Below are 18648 nucleotides of genomic sequence, written 5' to 3'. Positions count from 1 at the left end.
CGCGTACCGCATGGCCGACCACGCACAGGGGTCGGATCGGGTTTCATGAAACTCGACTTCGCCAAAAGTCGGTGACTTTTGAAAATGTTCGACCCGTTTCGCTCAACCCTAGTCATAGACCCTTGTCTGTGCCTGGAGAAGATCCTACTTCATGATAGTCATTACTTTCACCATTTACTCCTGCAGCTGCGGAACATAGAATAATATTAGGAAGAAGGAAAAAGACACAAGATGATAATACACAGATAGGAATAATAAAGAGGAAATATTGGAAAACAATACATGTAATATTGAAATGGATCCAATCATTGTTTTATTAAAAAAAAATCTACTTATTAAACAAAGCTCTGCACCATACACACACGGCTCCGCTCCATACCCCTCATACACACACGGCTCCGCTACATTCACATTGTACACACACGGCTCCGCTCCGTACACCTCATACACACACGGCTCAGCTACATCCACACTGTAAACCCCTCCTGACCTCACACATAATCTTCCCCTCATCCAGCACCATGACAACCAGCACAGCAGAGTCCTGCATACACTGAGGCCTCTGATCATGTGACCCCTGACTCCTCCCCTCCTGTGACCTCATCACAGGTCCTGTGCGCACAGAACTGCCATATATGTGGTGTGCGGCTCTGCAGGTGAAGGTATGTGGAGATTCCCCATTACTGGCGCATTAATATTAGAAATATATTGCTTGGTCTTCCAGACCTTATCTTGACCTCCACTGTTCCTGGTAACTGCTATTTATTAATTACATTTAGGACTGAGGAAAGGGCAACTTGTAAACACTTTGTTATCTTCTTCTATCCTTCTCCTGCTTTGTGGCCTCCACTAGGGTTGAGCGAAACGGGTCGTTCATTTTCAAAAGTCGCCGACTTTTGGCAAAGTCGGGTTTCATGAAACCCGATCCGACCCCTGTGCTGGGTCGGCCATGCAGTACGCAACTTTCGCGCCAAAGTCGCGTTTCAATGACACGAAAAGCGCCATTTCTCAGCCAATGAAGGTGAACGCAGAGTGTGGGCAGCGTGATGACATAGGTCCTGGTCCCCACCATCTTAGAGAAGGGCATTGCAGTGATTGGCTTGCTGTCTGCGGCGTCACAGGGGCTATAAAGGGGAGTTCCCGCCGACCGCCATGTTACTGCTGCTGATCTGAGCTTAGGGAGAGGTTGCTGCCACTTCGTCAGAAGCAGGGATAGCGTTAGGCCGGGTCCATTAACCACCAAACCGCTTGTGCTGTAGCGATTTCCACTGCCCAACACCACCTTCGGTGTGCAGGGACAGTGGAAGCTACATTTTTTTTTTTTTCAGCGCTGTAGCTCATTGGGCTGCCCTAGAAGGCTCCCTGATAGCTGCATTGCTGTGTGTACGCCGCTGTGCAAACCAACTGCTTTTTTCAAAGCACAAATCCTCTTGTTCCTTCCTTTCTGCACAGCTATCTTTTTGGTTTGTACACACTTTTTATTTAATTTGTGCATCAGTCCACTCCTTATTGCTGCCTGCCATACCTGGCTGAGATTACTGCAGGGAGATAGTAATTGAAGGACACTCCCTGTTTTTTTTTTTTTTTTGTGGGAGATTAAGATTGGCATTTCTGCTAGAGTGCCATCCCTGTCTGTGTCATCCCTCACTCAGTGGGCCATAGAAAGCCTATTTATTTTTTTGCTTGATTTTGGTTCTAAAATCTACCTGAAAAAATCACTACATCAATCAGTGGGAGAAAAATATTGGCCTCAGGGCTTGTGTGCCACTCCTGACTCCTGTGTGCATCATCACTCACTCAGTGGGCCATAGAAAGCCCATTTTTTTTTTTTTTTGCTTTATTTGGGTTCTAAATTCTACCTGAAAAAATCAATCAATCAATCAATCAATCAGTGGGAGATTAATATTGGCCTTTGGGCTTGTGTGCCAGTCCTAAGCGTGCCATCTCTCTCTCTCAGATAGTGGGCCATAGAAAGCCTATTTATTTATTTTTTTTTTATTGGGTTTATAAATTTTCCCTTGGAAAAAAAAAAAAAGTGGGAGATTAATATTGGCCTCTGGGCTTGTGTGCCAGTCCTGAGCGTGCCATCTCTCTCACAAATAGTGGGCCATAGAAAGCCTATTTATTTATTTTTTTTTGGTTTTATAAATTCTCCCTTAAAAAAAAAAGGGAGATTAATATTGGCCTTTGGGCTTGTGTGCCAGTCCTAAGCGTGCCATCTCTCTCTGTCTCTCAGATAGTGGGCCATAGAAAGCCTATTTATTATTTTTTTTATTGGGTTTATAAATTTTCCCTGGAACAAAAAAAAAAAAGTGGGAGATAAATATTTGCCTCTGGGCTTGTGTGCCACTCCTGACTCCTGTGTGCGTCATCTCTCACTCAGTGGGCCATAGAAAGCCTTTTTTTGTTTTATTTGTTTTCTAAATTCTCCCTGAAAAAATCATTTTATTTTATTTGGTTTCTAAATTCTTCCTGAAAAAATCATTTTATTCTATTTTTTTTTCCTAAAGTCTCCCTGAAAAAACAAAAAACAAAAACAAATCAGTGGGAGATTAATATTGCCCTTTCTGCTTGTGTGCCAGTCTTGACTCCTGGGTGTGCCATCTCTCTCTCTCTCTCCAATTGTGGGCCATAGAAAGCCTATTATTTTTTTTTAGCTTGATTTGGGTTCCAAAATCTACCTGAAAAAATCACTACATCAATCAGTGGGAGATAAATATTGGCCTCTGGGCTTGTGTGCCACTCCTGACTCCTGTGTGCGTCATCTCTCACTCAGTGGGCCATAGAAAGCCTTTTTTTGTTTTATTTGTTTTCTAAATTCTCCCTGAAAAAATCATTTTATTTTATTTGGTTTCTAAATTCTTCCTGAAAAAATCATTTTATTCTATTTTTTTTTTCCTAAAGTCTCCCTGAAAAAAACAAAAACAAAAACAAATCAGTGGGAGATTAATATTGCCCTTTCTGCTTGTGTGCCAGTCTTGACTCCTGGGTGTGCCATCTCTCTCTCTCTCTCCAATTGTGGGCCATAGAAAGCCTATTATTTTTTTTAGCTTGATTTGGGTTCCAAAATCTACCTGAAAAAATCACTACATCAATCAGTGGGAGATAAATATTGGCCTCTGGGCTTGTGTGCCACTCCTGACTCCTGTGTGCGTCATCTCTCACTCAGTGGGCCATAGAAAGCCTTTTTTTGTTTTATTTGTTTTCTAAATTCTCCCTGAAAAAATAATTTTATTTTCTTTGGTTTCTAAATTCTTCCTGAAAAAATCATTTTATTCTATTTTTTTTTTCCTAAAGTCTCCCTGAAAAAAAAAAAAAAAATCAAATCAGTGGGAGATTAATATTTACATTTGTGCTTCAGTGACAGTCCTGCGTGTGTGGCATCTCTCTCATTTGTTGCCACCAACAACAGAGTGTGTAACATTGTGCCTGATTTTCGTTGTGGTCTCACTCACCTGTAAAGGGGTAGCTAAATCATACTGAAGTTATAGCTCACCGTGTAATTTGTGTGACAGCAACAAATACCGTTAGTTTGTTTACATTTTTAAAACAATGAGGAAGTATGGTGGAAGAGGTCGTGGCCGGGGGCGTTCATTGTCAGCTGGTAATGAGGGTAGTGGTAGTGGTGGAGCATCAGCTGGTCGTGGGAAAAAAAATATTGCACCTATGTCTGGAGCTGTGGAGCCAGGTTCGTCGTCTGGCTACACAAGGCCTCGAACGCTCCCTTTTCTGGGAGTAGGAAAACCGCTTTTAAAGCCGGAGCAGCAAGAGCAAGTTTTGGCTTATCTTGCTGACTCAGCCTCTAGCTCTTTTGCCTCCTCTCGTGAAACTGGTAAATGTCAAAGCAGCGCGTCGTTAGTGGATGTTCACGGTCAGGGACAAGTCGCTTCCTTGTCCTCTTCAGCAAAAACAACAACAGAGAAGAATGCAGCAGGCGACACAACGGGTTACTCCATGGAGCTCTTTACACATACCGTCCCTGGCTTAGAAAGTGAAGCAGTTAACAGTCCATGCCCATTACAAGTTGAATCTGACATGGAGTGCACTGATGCACAGCCACAGCCAGACTACTATGCTGGTCCTTTGACTCAGACCACAACATTGCCCTCGCAGGGTGCTGATCAAGAATCAGACCCTGATGAGACTATGTTGCCCCATCACGAACGCTATACCACCGACCGACACGGTGACACAGACGAAGTTGCACACGAGCTACAAGAAGAGGTAATAGATGACCCAGTTCTTGACCCCGATTGGCAGCCATTGGGGGAACAGGGTGCAGGCGGCAGCAGTTCTGAAGCGGAGGAGGAGGGGCCGCAGCAGGCATCAACATCGCAACAGGTTCCATCTGCCGGGCCCGTATCTTGCCCAAAACGCGTGGCAAAGCTAAAACCTGTTGGAGGACAGCGTGGCCATCCGGATAAAGCTCAGTCTGCAATGCCTGAAAAGGTATCCGATGCTAGAAAGAGTGCAGTCTGGCATTTTTTTAAACAACATCCAATTGATCAGCGCAAAGTCATCTGTCAAAAATGTTCAACTACCTTAAGCAGAGGACAGAATCTGAAAAGTCTCAATACAAGTTGCATGCATAGACATTTAACCACCATGCATTTGCAAGCCTGGACTAACTACCAAACGTCCCTTAAGGTTGTAGCACCCTCGGCCAATGAAGCTAGTCAGCAACGCAACATCCCTTCCGGCAGTGTAGGGCCACCATTTTCCGCACCACCTGCAGTATCTGTGCAGGTTTCTTTGCCAGGCCAAAGCCGTCAGGGTCAGGGAATCACCAGTTTCGTAGTAGGAAACACTGCATCTAGGGCACCGGTGGCAACAATACCATCTCCCACCGTCTCTCAGTCTGCCATGTCCACCGGCACCCCCGCTAGTTCCACGATCTCCAGCTCTCCAGTCCAGCTCACCCTACATGAGACTATGGTTAGAAAAAGGAAGTACTTAGCCTCGCATCCGCGTACACAGGGTTTGAACGCACACATAGCTAGACTAATCTCGTTAGAGATGATGCCCTACCGGTTAGTTGAAAGCGAAGCTTTCAAAGCCCTGATGGACTACGCTGTACCACGCTACGAGCTACCCAGTCGACACTTTTTTTCCAGAAAAGCCATCCCAGCCCTCCACCAGCATGTTAAAGAGCGCATCGTCCATGCACTCAGGCAATCTGTGAGCACAAAGGTGCACCTGACAACAGATGCATGGACCAGTAGGCATGGCCAGGGACGTTACGTGTCCATCACGGCACACTGGGTAAATGTGGTGGATGCAGGGTCCACAGGGGGACAGCAAGTTTGGGACAGTTCTGCCTAGCCCACGGTCTAGGAAACAATTGGCTGTAGCCGTTCGCACCCCCTCCTCCTCCTCTTCGTCCTCCTGCAGAAGCGAGAGCTCGTCCACAGACCGCAGTCGCACAACCACTCCATCCGCAGCTGCCACTGTTGCACACCAGGTCTCCCATTATGGGGCAGCTACTGGCAAACGTCAGCAGGCTGTATTGGCTATGAAGTGTTTGGGCGACAACAGACACACCGCGGAAGTTCTGTCCGAGTTCTTGCAGAAAGAAACGCAGTCGTGGCTGGGCACTGTAGATCTTGAGGCAGGCAAGGTAGTGAGTGATAACGGAAGGAATTTCATGGCTGCCATCTCCCTTTCCCAACTGAAACACATTCCTTGCCTGACTCACACCTTAAACCTGGTGGTGCAGTGCTTCCTGAAAAGTTATCCGGGGTTATCCGACCTGGTCCTCAAAGTGCGTGGACTTTGCTCACATATCCGCCGTTCGCCCGTACACTCCAGCCGTATGCAGACCTATCAGCGTTCTTTGAACCTTCCCCAGCATCGCCTAATCATAGACGTTGCAACAAGGTGGAACTCAACACTGCACATGCTTCAGAGACTGTGTGAACAGAGGCGGGCTGTTATGTTTTTGTGGGAGGATACACATACACGGGCAGGCAGTAGGATGGCAGACATGGAGTTGTCAGGTGTGCAGTGGTCGAAGATTCAAGACATGTGTCAAGTCCTTCAGTGTTTTGAGGAATGCACACGGCTGGTTAGTGCAGACAACGCCATAATAAGCATGAGCATCCCCCTAATGCGTCTGCTGATGCAAAGTTTGACGCACATAAAGGATCAGGCGTCTGCAGCTGAGGAAGAGGAAAGCCTTGATGACAGTCAGCCATTGTCTGGCCAGGGCAGTGTACAGGACGAGGTAGCGGGCGAAGAGGAGGAGGAGGACGAGGAGGATGATGGGGATGATTATATTTTTAATGAGGAAGCTTTTCCGGGGCCACTGGAAATTGGTGGCGCGGCAAGGCCGGGTTCTGGTTTTTTGAGGGACACAAGTGACGTGGATTTGCCTGAAACTGCCCCTCAACCAAGCACAACCGCAGATTTGAGAACTGGAACTTTGGCCCACATGGCGGATTATGCCTTACGTATCCTCAAAAGGGACACACGCATAACTAAAATGATGAATGATGACGATTACTGGTTGGCCTGCCTCCTTGATCCTCGCTATAAAGGCAAATTGCAAAATATAATGCCACATGAGAACTTGGAACTAATATTAGCAACCAAACAATCAACTCTTGTTGACCGTTTGCTTCTGGCATTCCCTGCACACAGCGCCCGTGATCGTTCTCACACGAGCTGCAGGGGCCAGCAGACCAGAGGAGATAGAGGGGCAGAAATCAGAAGTGGCGTTGGCCAGAGGGGTTTTCTGACCAGGTTGTGGAGTGATTTTGCTATGACCGCAGACAGGACAGGTACTGCAGCATCAATTCAAAGTGACAGGAGACAACATTTGTCCAGTATGGTTACAAACTATTTTTCATCCCTTATCGATGTTCTCCCTCAACCGTCATTCCCATTTGATTACTGGGCATCAAAATTAGACACCTGGCCAGAATTGGCAGAATATGCATTGCAGGAGCTTGCTTGCCCGGCAGCTAGTGTCCTATCAGAAAGAGTATTCAGTGCTGCAGGTTCAATACTAACAGAAAAAAGGACTCGTCTGGCTACCCAAAATGTAGATGATCTAACCTTCATTAAAATGAACCACAACTGGATTTCGAAATCTTTTGCCCCACCTTGCCCGGCTGACACCTAGCTTTCCTATGAAAAGGTCTTGCCTGTGGACTATTCTGAATGCCTTTTCCAATCTCGTAATTTTCAGCACCTGATTGTCCAGCATACGACATGTTTACACCTCACTAAATGGCCAAACTCCCCAAACGGGGCCGTGGTATCGACACTTGGCGACAGCACCCGTGAGAGTGCAGTTTGTCTGAAGAGGTGGGTGAGCCCGCTTTTGGTCGACGGCACTGCCACTGGGTCCCTCCTAGTACAATATCGTGTCTCTGGCGGTGGTGGTGCGCACCCAACGTCAGACACATCGTTGTAATATGAGGGGCCCTGGGCCTGTACCGCCGGCCACAAGACAGTTTCCCCCCACCCCAGCTCAAACAGTGCTCTACCACTTGCAAAATTATCTCACAGCTCCACCAATGTTTAGTCTATGCGCTGACATCCTTCAATGCCTGCCACTGACAATACCATTGTATTGACATTTTTGTTATGTTAGGCCTTCGATGCCTGTCTGTGGTCACTCCTTCCACTAGGCCTCCACTGACCACACCACTGCTGTCCGTGTACCCCTGGAACAAATTTAAAATTGCCTACAGCCATGTGTTATTATTTTAGGCCTTCGATGCCTGTCTGCGGTCACTCCTTTCACTAGGCCTCCACTGACCACACCACTGCTGCCCGTGTACCCCTGGAACCAATTTAAAATTGCCTACAGCCATGTGTTATTATTTTAGGCCTTCGATGCCTGTCTGCGGTGACTCCTTCCACTAGGCCTCCACTGACCACACCACTGCTGCCCGTGTACCCCTGGAACCAATTTAAAATTGCCTACAGCCATGTGTTATTATTTTAGGCCTTCGATGCCTGTCTGCGGTGACTCCTTCCACTAGGCCTCCACTGACCACACCACTGCTGCCCGTGTACCCCTGTAACCAATTTAAAATTGCCTACAGCCATGTGTTATTATTTTAGGCCTTCGATGCCTGTCTGCGGTGACTCCTTCCACTAGGCCTCCACTGACCACACCACTGCTGCCCGTGTACCCCTGGAACCAATTTAAAATTGCCTACAGCCATGTGTTATTATTTTAGGCCTTCGATGCCTGTCTGCGGTCACTCCTTCCACTAGGCCTCCACTGACCACACCACTGCTGCCCGTGTACCCCTGTAACCAATTTAAAATTGCCTACAGCCATGTGTTATTATTTTAGGCCTTCGATGCCTGTCTGCGGTGACTCCTTCCACTAGGCCTCCACTGACCACACCACTGCTGCCCGTGTACCCCTGTAACCAATTTAAAATTGCCTACAGCCATGTGTTATTATTTTAGGCCTTCGATGCCTGTCTGCGGTCACTCCTTCCACTAGGCCTCCACTGACCACACCACTGCTGCCCGTGTACCCCTGTAACCAATTTAAAATTGCCTACAGCCATGTGTTATTATTTTAGGCCTTCGATGCCTGTCTGCGGTGACTCCTTCCACTAGGCCTCCACTGACCACACCACTGCTGCCCGTGTACCCCTGGAGCCAATTTAAAATTGCCTACAGCCATGTGTTATTATTTTAGGCCTTCGATGCCTGTCTGCGGTCACTCCTTCCACTAGGCCTCCACTGACCACACCACTGCTGCCCGTGTACCCCTGGAACCAACATCAGAAAATATAAAAATAAGTATTTTGCTTATAAAAAAGAAAATACTGGAGAGATATCAAATGCAGACATTTTAACATTAAAAACAAACACATACAACAAAAATCTGGTATAGTACTAAAAATGGCCACCAGCTACAATAACTTTCTCCTGCAAGTAGTTAACTGAAAGGTTTTTTCAATTTTAAACACAGATATGGCATCCACCGAGTGTTGTCCTGTCGCGTCTTCTTTATATTATTGCCAAGAAGATGCAAAACAATGAAAATAATAAAATCATTATTTACCAAAAAAATAGAGTAAGTCAAAACCACATTGCAAATAAACATTCATTACAAATAAAGAAGCAGGGCGCGTCCGAGGGTGAGTATATACCTAATAAGAATATAATCACCCTCGGACGCGCCCTGCTTGTTTCCGACAGCCTTCCTTCCTAAGAATCAGCCCTTCCGTGGTGTAGAGAGAGGGTTTGTTACACTCCAAGGTGTTCCCCAGGTTGCATTTCCTGAGCTTCGATCTTCCGGCTCTCGTTTAGTAGTTGTTGGAAACTACGCTGCATTGGGCCTACAAATTGGGTATGGGGTGTAGAGAGATGGTGTGTTCCACTCCAAGGTGTTCCCCAGGTTGCCTTTCCTGAGCTTCGATCTTCCGGCTCTCGTTTAGTAGTTGTTGGAAACTATGCTGCATTAGGCCTACAAATTGGGTATGGGGTGTAGAGAGATGGTGTGTTCCACTCCAAGGTGTTCCCCAGGTTTCCTCTCCATTGCTTCGATCTTCCGGCTCTCGTTTAGTAGTTGTTGGAAACTACGCTGCATTAGGTCTACAAATTGGGTATGGGGTGTAGAGAGATGGTGTGTTACACTCCAAGGTGTTCCCCAGGTTTCCTCTCCATTGCTTCGATCTTCCGGCTCTCGTTTAGTAGTTGTTGGAAACTACGCTGCATTAGGCCTACAAATTGGGTATGTGGTGTAGAGAGATGGTGTGTTACACTCCAAGGTGTTCCCCAGGTTTCCTCTCCATTGCTTCGATCTTCCGGCTCTCGTTTAGTAGTTGTTGGAAACTACGCTGCATTGGGCCTACAAATTGGGTATGGGGTGTAGAGAGATGGTGTGTTCCACTCCAAGGTGTTCTCCAGGTTGCCTTTCCTGAGCTTCGATCTTCCGGCTCTCGTTTAGTAGTTGTTGGAAACTACGCTGCATTAGGCCTACAAATTGGGTATGGGGTGTAGAGAGATGGTGTGTTACACTCCAAGGTGTTCCCCAGGTTTCCTCTCCATAGCTTCGATCTTCCGGCTCTCGTTTAGTAGTTGTTGGAAACTACGCTGCATTAGGCCTACAAATTGGGTATGGGGTGTAGAGAGATGGTGTGTTACACTCCAAGGTGTTCCCCAGGTTTCCTCTCCATTGCTTCGATCTTCCGGCTCTCGTTTAGTAGTTGTTGGAAACTACGCTGCATTAGGCCTACAAATTGGGTATGGTGTGTAGAGAGATGGTGTGTTCCACTCCAAGGTGTTCTCCAGGTTGCCTTTCCTGAGCTTCTATCTTCAGGCTCTCATTAAATTGTGGTTAAACGGAACAACTGCATTTGGCGTACTAGTTGGTTTGGGGCCTACTATCGGTGTCTGCCGCTCCTTGCTGTTCTCCTGGTTTCCTGTCCTGAAATTCCGTTTTCAGGCGCTCGTTAAGTAGTTGTTAATGTTAGACTGCATTTGGCCTACTAGTTGGGTTGGGGCCTACTATCGGTGTCTGCCACTCCTTGCTGTTCTCCTCCACTGAACAAAGCTGTGCCGCCTGTTTACTACTGTTGCCAATTTTGAACTGCATTTCGACTACTTACTGATTTGGGCCTACTCTCTGTGTCAGCCTCTCATTCCAGTTGTCCTCCACTGCAATGCCCCCTGATTAGTCCCGTGTTACCAATTTTGAACTGCATTTAGCCCACTTTATTCTTTGGGCCTATATCTGTGTTTCCTCCTCATCCTGCCCATTGCCCAGCCAGTGATAGATGAGTCTGCTGGTACATTGACCCATAACGCAACATTTCCCGTGCACGCTACACTGCAAGATTGTGACCCTGCTGAAAGTCAGGTCCCCCTTCCCGCATACCATACCACCTTACACGGGGACAAACAGGAAGGTGCAGATGAAAGTGCAGGTTCCTTCATCAGGTGGGGGGAGGAATACTAGTTGGCGACGTCACTGGCACAGGGCCTCTCATGGTACGCAAAAGTGTTGCTGCCGGTGGGAGGCGCCCCCGCCGTGCAAACACACCGCTGTACTTTGAGGGGCCCTGTGCCAGTGCCAATGCCAACAAGTGGGCCCCCCCTGCTTGCTCAGGTTCACAGCACTTGCAAAGTTGAAATACTTACCTCTCCCTGCTCCACTGCCGTGACGTGGTCCAGATTTCCTGGGCCCACTAATTACTTGAACCAGCCCTACCCACCACAACTTTAGCCAAATGACCCCCAATTTCAAATGCCTTCCAATTATTATAAGGTAAATTACGCTTGACAAGCTTCATTAAGAAGAATGGATGGTTTTGACATTAAAATGGGCACTCTAGGTGTTTTCCTGGCCCCCACTCACTGCCGACTATGCTGCCCCATTGACTTGCATTGGGTTTCGTGTTTCGGTCGATCCCGACTTTACGTCATAATCGGGCGATTTCACTCGACCCGACTTTTGAGATAGTCGGGTTTCGCGAAACCCGGCTCGACTCTAAAAAGGTCAAGGTCGCTCAACTCTAGCCTCCACCATTGTCAGAGCTCGGCAGCTGCTTAGAGCCCATGGCTGCTGTTGTTTGGCACAAGGTTAGAGGAGGCCGGGTTTTTACAAAGTTGGTAAATTTGCATCACCTGACCTTTCCTAACAATGATAGTGAACAAGCGATAACCCTAACAGGTTAATTAAGGTGTGAAACCTGGGTCAAAGATAACTGAGCGCACACCTCTCCAAGCCTGCCCAAACTTTTTCATCACCGCCTTTTCCTTTTTGTACTTTATAAAATGTGAAGAATGTGTGTGTGTGTGTGTGTGTATGTGTATATATATATATATATATATATATATATATATATATATATATATATATATATATATATATACACATGCCTAAAATACAAAGGAAATGTGTCATCTTTAACTTTAGGCCTTTTAGACATCATTTAACCTTTAACTTGCTTAGCTGTTCACAATAACAGCAAAAACCATCTTTTACAATTGGGATAATTATCAGTTTAGCGCTTAGCAGCACATCTGCACTTTTATTATTTCCCTTTTTGCACAGTAACATTGCATACACTAGTCCCATATTTTCATTTTTCTTTTTTTTACATTTTTTTTAGGTTTTGTATTAAAAACTGGGATTAGGGAAATCAGGGAGGGGAAGGGTTAACAGTGGACAGTGGAAGGGATCAATAAAATTAGAGAAGCCTAATAACAGTCTCTAACAAATACTGATTTGCAATGTGAAGAATGTTGTATGTAGATGTCATACTTAAATGTATACAATTCTGAGGAAAGATGCACAAAATGGCAATTTTAAACCTGTTCTGTTCACATTTGCTATACACCTGTACTGTTCCCGGGTCAATATGACCCGACCTATTTATTCTTGATTTTTAGCTACTCTATGTTTTATTTGAATACTTTTTTCATTATTATACTGTATGTGAACATGGTTGATCATAAACAAATGAAAAATTTAAATTTAAACTTAATAACTTTTTTTTTTTTTCATAAAAAGGTTACACGGGCTTCTTACAATTATCTTTGATTGTTGGCATTCTGCACACACAGGACAATAAAACTTTACATTACTATTACTAAAACATGAAATGTAACTTTTTGAAAACAATATTTATAAATCAACAAATGAAAAATCATAAAAACTTCAACCTTTATAGAAAAAAAGAAAAACTGAACATGTTCATACGTTTTTACACTGAACACAATAATAAGACACATGTCCTATACACAGATATTTTGAACATCCAGCACATGTCAGATTAGTCTTATTGTCACAGGAAGATGGACAGAAGCTACATCTCTTCCTTTTTTTACTGGTAGCTGTGTTGGTGGAGGCCGTGGATGTTGAGTCTCTTTCTTGAGCATGCTGGACACTTTTTACAATGGCTGTTGCTCCTTCACTTCTGGGGGTCACTTTTCTGCTCTCAATATATGGCCTAACCAGGGATTTGCCCAATTCCTCAAATAAATACTTGATTACTGATAACAGTGAAACCCCAGCCTTTGAATGATAGACAACAAGTCTCCTCTCTCACAAACAGCAAATGGATAATACTAGATAATTACTTGTTTCCTGATAAGAATAGTGAAACCACCACCATTTTGAGATGAAGTACACATAAAAAAACATAACTTTTGCAGTCAGAAATAACCAGAGACCTGTAGAACAGTATAAAATGCTATTGGGTCACATTGACCCGAACAGTACAATTGTAACAATCAGCGTGTAGCAAAAAGTAAACAAACAAACAAAAAAAAAATATATATATATAGCTCCACAAATGAGGGGAAGTCAAGATACCACTAGTTTCAAATCCTCATATAAAAAAATCTACAGGGTCTCAAAAATCATTTCGGGTCATATTGACCTGAACAGTACAGCAGGGTTAAATTTGCTGTTCCAGATCTTCCATTTCTTAAAATATTTGTAAACTCTGCTATTGTTAGCCGCAAATCTCCATTCCAGAGCGCTATGTTGGTGAATTTTGTCCAAAATATTTGAGAATTTGGATGTTCCGGCTTTTTCCACCAGAATGCCAATGCATTTTTGACAACTAGGAGGATCTGTATGATGACATTTCTAACCAAGGGGTCAAATTGCTCCATGTCAAGGGAAAGAAGCGCCCTTTAAGGGGTGATCACAAAGTTTTCAGAAAAGGAGTTAATATGGCACGATACCTGGAACCAGAGATTTTTTATTATTGGACAACCCCAAAATAAGTGAAAGAGATTACCCCGTTGTCCGCAGTCTCTCCAATATAAGGGAGAGTGTTCCTGGTTTATATGTGACAATCTGATGGGCGTTAGATACCATCTTGTCATTATTTTAAAGTAGGACTCATGGAACGCCATTGATATGTTTGACTCGTATGTGTTTTTTATAGCGCTGTCCCATTGTTCAGTTCACAAGTCTGTAACAAGGTCGGACTCCCACCTCTTCACATATACGTTTTTAGAGGTAACATTGTCCTTGATAAAGTACAGTGCCTTCCAAAAGTGTTTGGCAACCTGGAACATTTCGACCTTTTCTCACATATCATGCTTCAAATATAAAGATACCAAATGCAAATTTTTGGTGAAGAATCAACAACAAGTGGAACACAATTGTGAAGTTGAATGAAATGTATTGGTTATTTTAAATTTTTGTGGAAGTTCACAAACTGAAAGTGGGGCGTGCAATATTATTCGGCCCCTTTAACGTAATACTTTGTTGCGCCACCTTTTGCTGCGATTACAGATGCAAGTCACTTGGGGTATGTCTCTATCAGTTTTGTACATCGAGAGACTGAAATTCTTGCCCATTCTTCCTTGGCAAACAGCTTGAGCAGCAGTTTTCAGCTCTTTCCACAGATTCTCGATTGGATTCAGGTCTGGACTTTGACTTGGCCATTCTAACACCTGGATACGTTTATTTGTGAACCATTCCATTATAGATTTTGCTTTATGTTTGGGGTCATTGTCTTATTGGAAGACAAATCTCTGTCCAAGTATCAGGTCTTTTGCAAACTAGAACAGGTTTTCTTCAAGAATGGTCCTGTATTTGGCTCCATCAATCTTCCCATCAATTTTAACCATATTCCTTGTTCCTGCTGAAGAAAAGCAGGCCCAAACCATGATGCTGCCACCACCATGTTTGACAGTGGGGATGGTATGTTCAGGGTGATGAGCTGTGTTGCCTTTACGCCAAACATATCATTTGGCATTGTTGCCAAAAAGTTCAATTTTGGTGTCATCTGACCAGAGAACCTTCTTTCACATGTTTGGTGGGTCTCCCAGGTGGCTTGTTGCAAACTTTAAATTACACTTTTTACAGGTATCTTTGAGAAATGGCTTTCTTCTTGCCACTCTTCCATAAAGGCCAGATTTGTACAGTGTACGACTGATTGTTGTCCTATGGACAGACTGTCCCACCTCAGCTGTAGATCTCTGCAGTTCATCCAGAGTGATCATGGGCCTCTTGGCTGCATCTCTGATCAGTCTTCTCCTTGTTTGAGATGAAAGTTTAGAGGGACGGATTGGTCTTGGTAGATTTGCAGTGGTATGATACTCCTTCCATTTCAATATGATCGCTTGCACAGTGCTCCTTGGGATGTTTAAAGTTTTGGAAATCATTTTGTATCCAAATCCGGATTTAAACTTCTCCACAACAGTATCACGGACCTGCCTGTTGTGTTCCTTGCTCTTCATGATGCTCTATGTGCTTCAAACAGAACCCTGAGACTATCACAGAGCAGGTGCATTTATACGGAGACTTGATTACACACAGGTGGATTATATTTATCATGATTAGGCATTTAGGACAACATTGGATCATTCAGAGATCCACAATGAACTTCTGGAGTGAGTTTGCTGCAGTGAAAGTAAAGGGGCCGAATAATATTGCACACCCCACTTTTCAGTTTTTGAATTTCCACAAAAATGTAAAATAACCAATAAATTTCGTTCAACTTCACAACTTTGTTCCACTTGTTGTTGATTCTTCACCAAAAACTTACATTTGGTATCTTCATGTTTGAAGCATGATATGTGGGAAAAGGTTGAAATGTTCCAGGGGGCTGAATACCTTCGCAATGCACTGTAACTATATAGGTTACTTCAGCTCCAAATGTTTTTATTGTTTAGGTTGCACAGCAGTGAAGAACAGATTTCAAGATTCAAGGCTTTACCGTCAGGAGTTTTTGTATACTGTCCTATAGCATAATAAAAAGGACCAGTTCAGAAGAGGGTAAGTTGTATTTAGATTTTATCTCGCTGAATATAAGAAATTTAATCCCATTGTGAATATTCACAATTCTCCTAATGCCAGATTTGTTCCATGATTCGGTCAGAGGGAGGTTAACACTAGGACTACTGGACTCGTGACCCCGCCTAGAACTACTGAAAGGAGTCATTTTGACTCCTTGCTTGTTTTCGTTTATTTTTAGAGTTTCATTTGTGGTTATTTATTAATAATTATATTTTTTGTAATGTATTATTATTGTGAGATCCAACAGTAATGCTTTTGATTGTTTTTTTTCTGCTTTTCTTATTTTTCTACAGAAAATAACAATAATTATAATAGATGTTTTTCAAACATTTTTTTTTATTCAAGTGCACACATATAAACAACAACTGAAGAACAAAAAGCAGAGAAAATGTAGGTGGAGGAGCATAAAAATGAAAATATGGTGCAGAATTCACCTTCTAAACTTTTGGTGTTTCGCATTTTAGGCATTGCCTTTGATTTATGGCAGTACATTGCCCACACAAAGACTTACCACAAGTCTTACAATTGCCGACAGATCTATTTTTCTTGCACTTTTCTTTGATCTGGCAAAATTTTGTTTGAACCATCACTTCTGAACATGTAGAAACTTGGGACGTGGAACCCTTTTCCCTATCTGTGACATAAGGACCACTCAACTCTCTCACAAGCGTTTGCAAAAATGCCTTGCGTGACATTTTTTGGTGGGTAATCTCCTTGAATATTATACATGCATTTATACCCGCAAAGTCTAAGGCATTTTCAAATGCATGAACAGGCCATCTCCTTGTGGATGTTCGTGTGGTATATTTTCGTGCCATCTGATCCACTACATCTACTCCATATTTTGTTTCATTGTAAAACTTTACCGTTTCTGGAGTTTTTTTAGCGGAATCAGACGCAACAACAACATCTGGATGGACGGAACTCAAAATGACAACATTTTTGTTGGGCTTTCCTTGATATACTGTAAGTGTAAAATTGTCTTCATTTCTAAACACTTTAGTGTTGTACAATTCCTCTTTCATGGATTTTATTTCTTTAGGCACTTCTCGCCTTATCTTATTCAGTGTTCCCATGATGGTTGTTCCTTTGCTTTTTAGCTGTTTAGCTAATTTTAATGAAGTAAAATAATTATCGGTTGTAACATTGCGACCTTTTTTCAAAAACGGGTCCAATAACTTCATTACCACATGGTCAGCTAAACGGTCCTCAGCACGGCGTGTGTCATCTTTGCCTAGATAAGGGAAGCCATTTGCCAGATATTTGCTCTCCTTATCAACAGCTAGCCAATATTTGTGGCCATATTTATCTGGTTTGGAAGGCATGTACTGCGTGAATGGACACCTAGTTTTGCTTGGGAAAAGTTGCTCATCCACCGTTATGTATGGGCCAGGTTTGTAACACGCAATACAATTTTCAATAAACCTGTCCCCCACAGTAGAAAATAGAGCAAACTTGTCCGTTTGCAGTCTCTCCGATCGAGTAGATTTCTCATCAAATCTGAGAAACCTCATAATTTCAACAAAGCGGTCCCTAGACATTGTCGCTTTGCAAAACGGTATTCCCCAGTCATTACACCAAATACTGCTAATCGAGTGACGGTTCGTGCCAGATATTCCACGAGCATAGAATATCGCAATGAATGCATCTAGCTCCTCATCAGATAGAGTAAACTGTAAATTATTGTTTCTGCAAGCGTACAGTTCTTTATATGTGTCAATATATATGAATCAAAAAATAAATGCCATGCGCTCAAAGGACTATCGATAATGATATTTCTTCTGGCGTATCCTGTAGGGCCAGGTGCTTCTCGAAGAATATTTTGGCTGTCACGCCTACCAGGCAAGTGTTGTCCAATTTCAACAGGTTTCCATTGAATACCATCCGCTGAAACTAGTATTCCTTCAGATTCGCCTTCTCTGGTGTTTGTTGTTGCATTACCTTCGCCGCCATCGTTATCTGTTGTTCTTTCATTTCTGGGACGTTTTGCTGATTATTTCTGTCCACGACCAGGAGGATGGTCACGAAGCAACATAACTGCATGAGCCCGATCCCCAGTTGATGTGCTTGGAATATCTGGAAAAAAGTTGATGAATATTTAGAATTTTTGTTTTGTAAGGGTCCGTGCACACTGGCTGGATTAGCGGCGGAATATCCGACCGGATATTCTCACCACAATCCGGCCCGTACCTGCCCGCTCAGGTACAGAGCGGAGTTTCATACCTGAAGCTCCGCTCCGAACCCCGGGCTGGAGCCGCTGTCTGGGACGGAGCCGTGCTCGCGCGTAAGCAAGCGCTGCTCTGTCCCTGACAGCGGCTCCAGCCCGGGGTTCGGAGCGGAGCTTCAGGCATGAGCGGGCAGGTACGGCCTGTATTGCGGCAAGAATATCCAGATGGCTATTCAGCCAGAATTCTGCTAGTGTGCACAGGCCCTAACTCAGTGTGTGGAAGAACAAATAAATACACATAACTACTTACCTTCTGGATTTGTTCCTTCTGAGTCTTCAGATTCACTTGATATGTTCTGAGGAATGAAATCTTCATCACTGTCAGAATCAAATACATGTTCCTGCAATTCGGATTCCGATTCATCCTCCGGTATGGATTGCAAAGTAGCCAGAATATCCTGAGGCTTTATCAAACGTCTTCTCTCCATATTCCTCACAAATTCCATAATTCTATATAGTTCCCTGCTGAAAAATAGAAATGAAATGAAAACTAAAAGAAATAATAACTGTTCTGCCACCTTCAAAAGTAGGTGGGCTGAATCAGTTGACAGACAGCTAAACTATTTCATAACAATTCATACCTGTATGAGTCTTCAGAGCTCATATGTCTGCGTCTGTTCTCTTTGTCTCTTCAGCTGAACTGAAAGTAAAGTTACTATCCAGAATACTGTCTCCTGCT

At 43.9% G+C, this 18648-nt stretch overlaps 1 protein-coding gene across 1 annotated transcript in view; it reads left to right on the top strand.

Moving 5' to 3' along the window:
- The first annotated feature begins 613 nt into the window (after positions 1-613).
- Positions 614-18648, top strand: part of LOC138663406 (oocyte zinc finger protein XlCOF22-like) — a 104763-nt gene continuing 86728 nt past the window's right edge. The window contains exons 1-2 of the mRNA XM_069749595.1: positions 614-662; positions 15619-15721. The gene's annotated coding sequence lies outside the window, so the exon portion shown is untranslated. The remainder of the gene's footprint in view (positions 663-15618; positions 15722-18648) is intronic.

This window comes from Ranitomeya imitator, chromosome 2, assembly GCF_032444005.1.
Source record: "Ranitomeya imitator isolate aRanImi1 chromosome 2, aRanImi1.pri, whole genome shotgun sequence".
NCBI classification, from domain to species: Eukaryota; Metazoa; Chordata; class Amphibia; order Anura; family Dendrobatidae; genus Ranitomeya; species Ranitomeya imitator.
The sequence above is the reverse complement of the archived record's forward strand: the minus strand, read 5'-3'. Positions and strand labels throughout refer to the sequence as shown.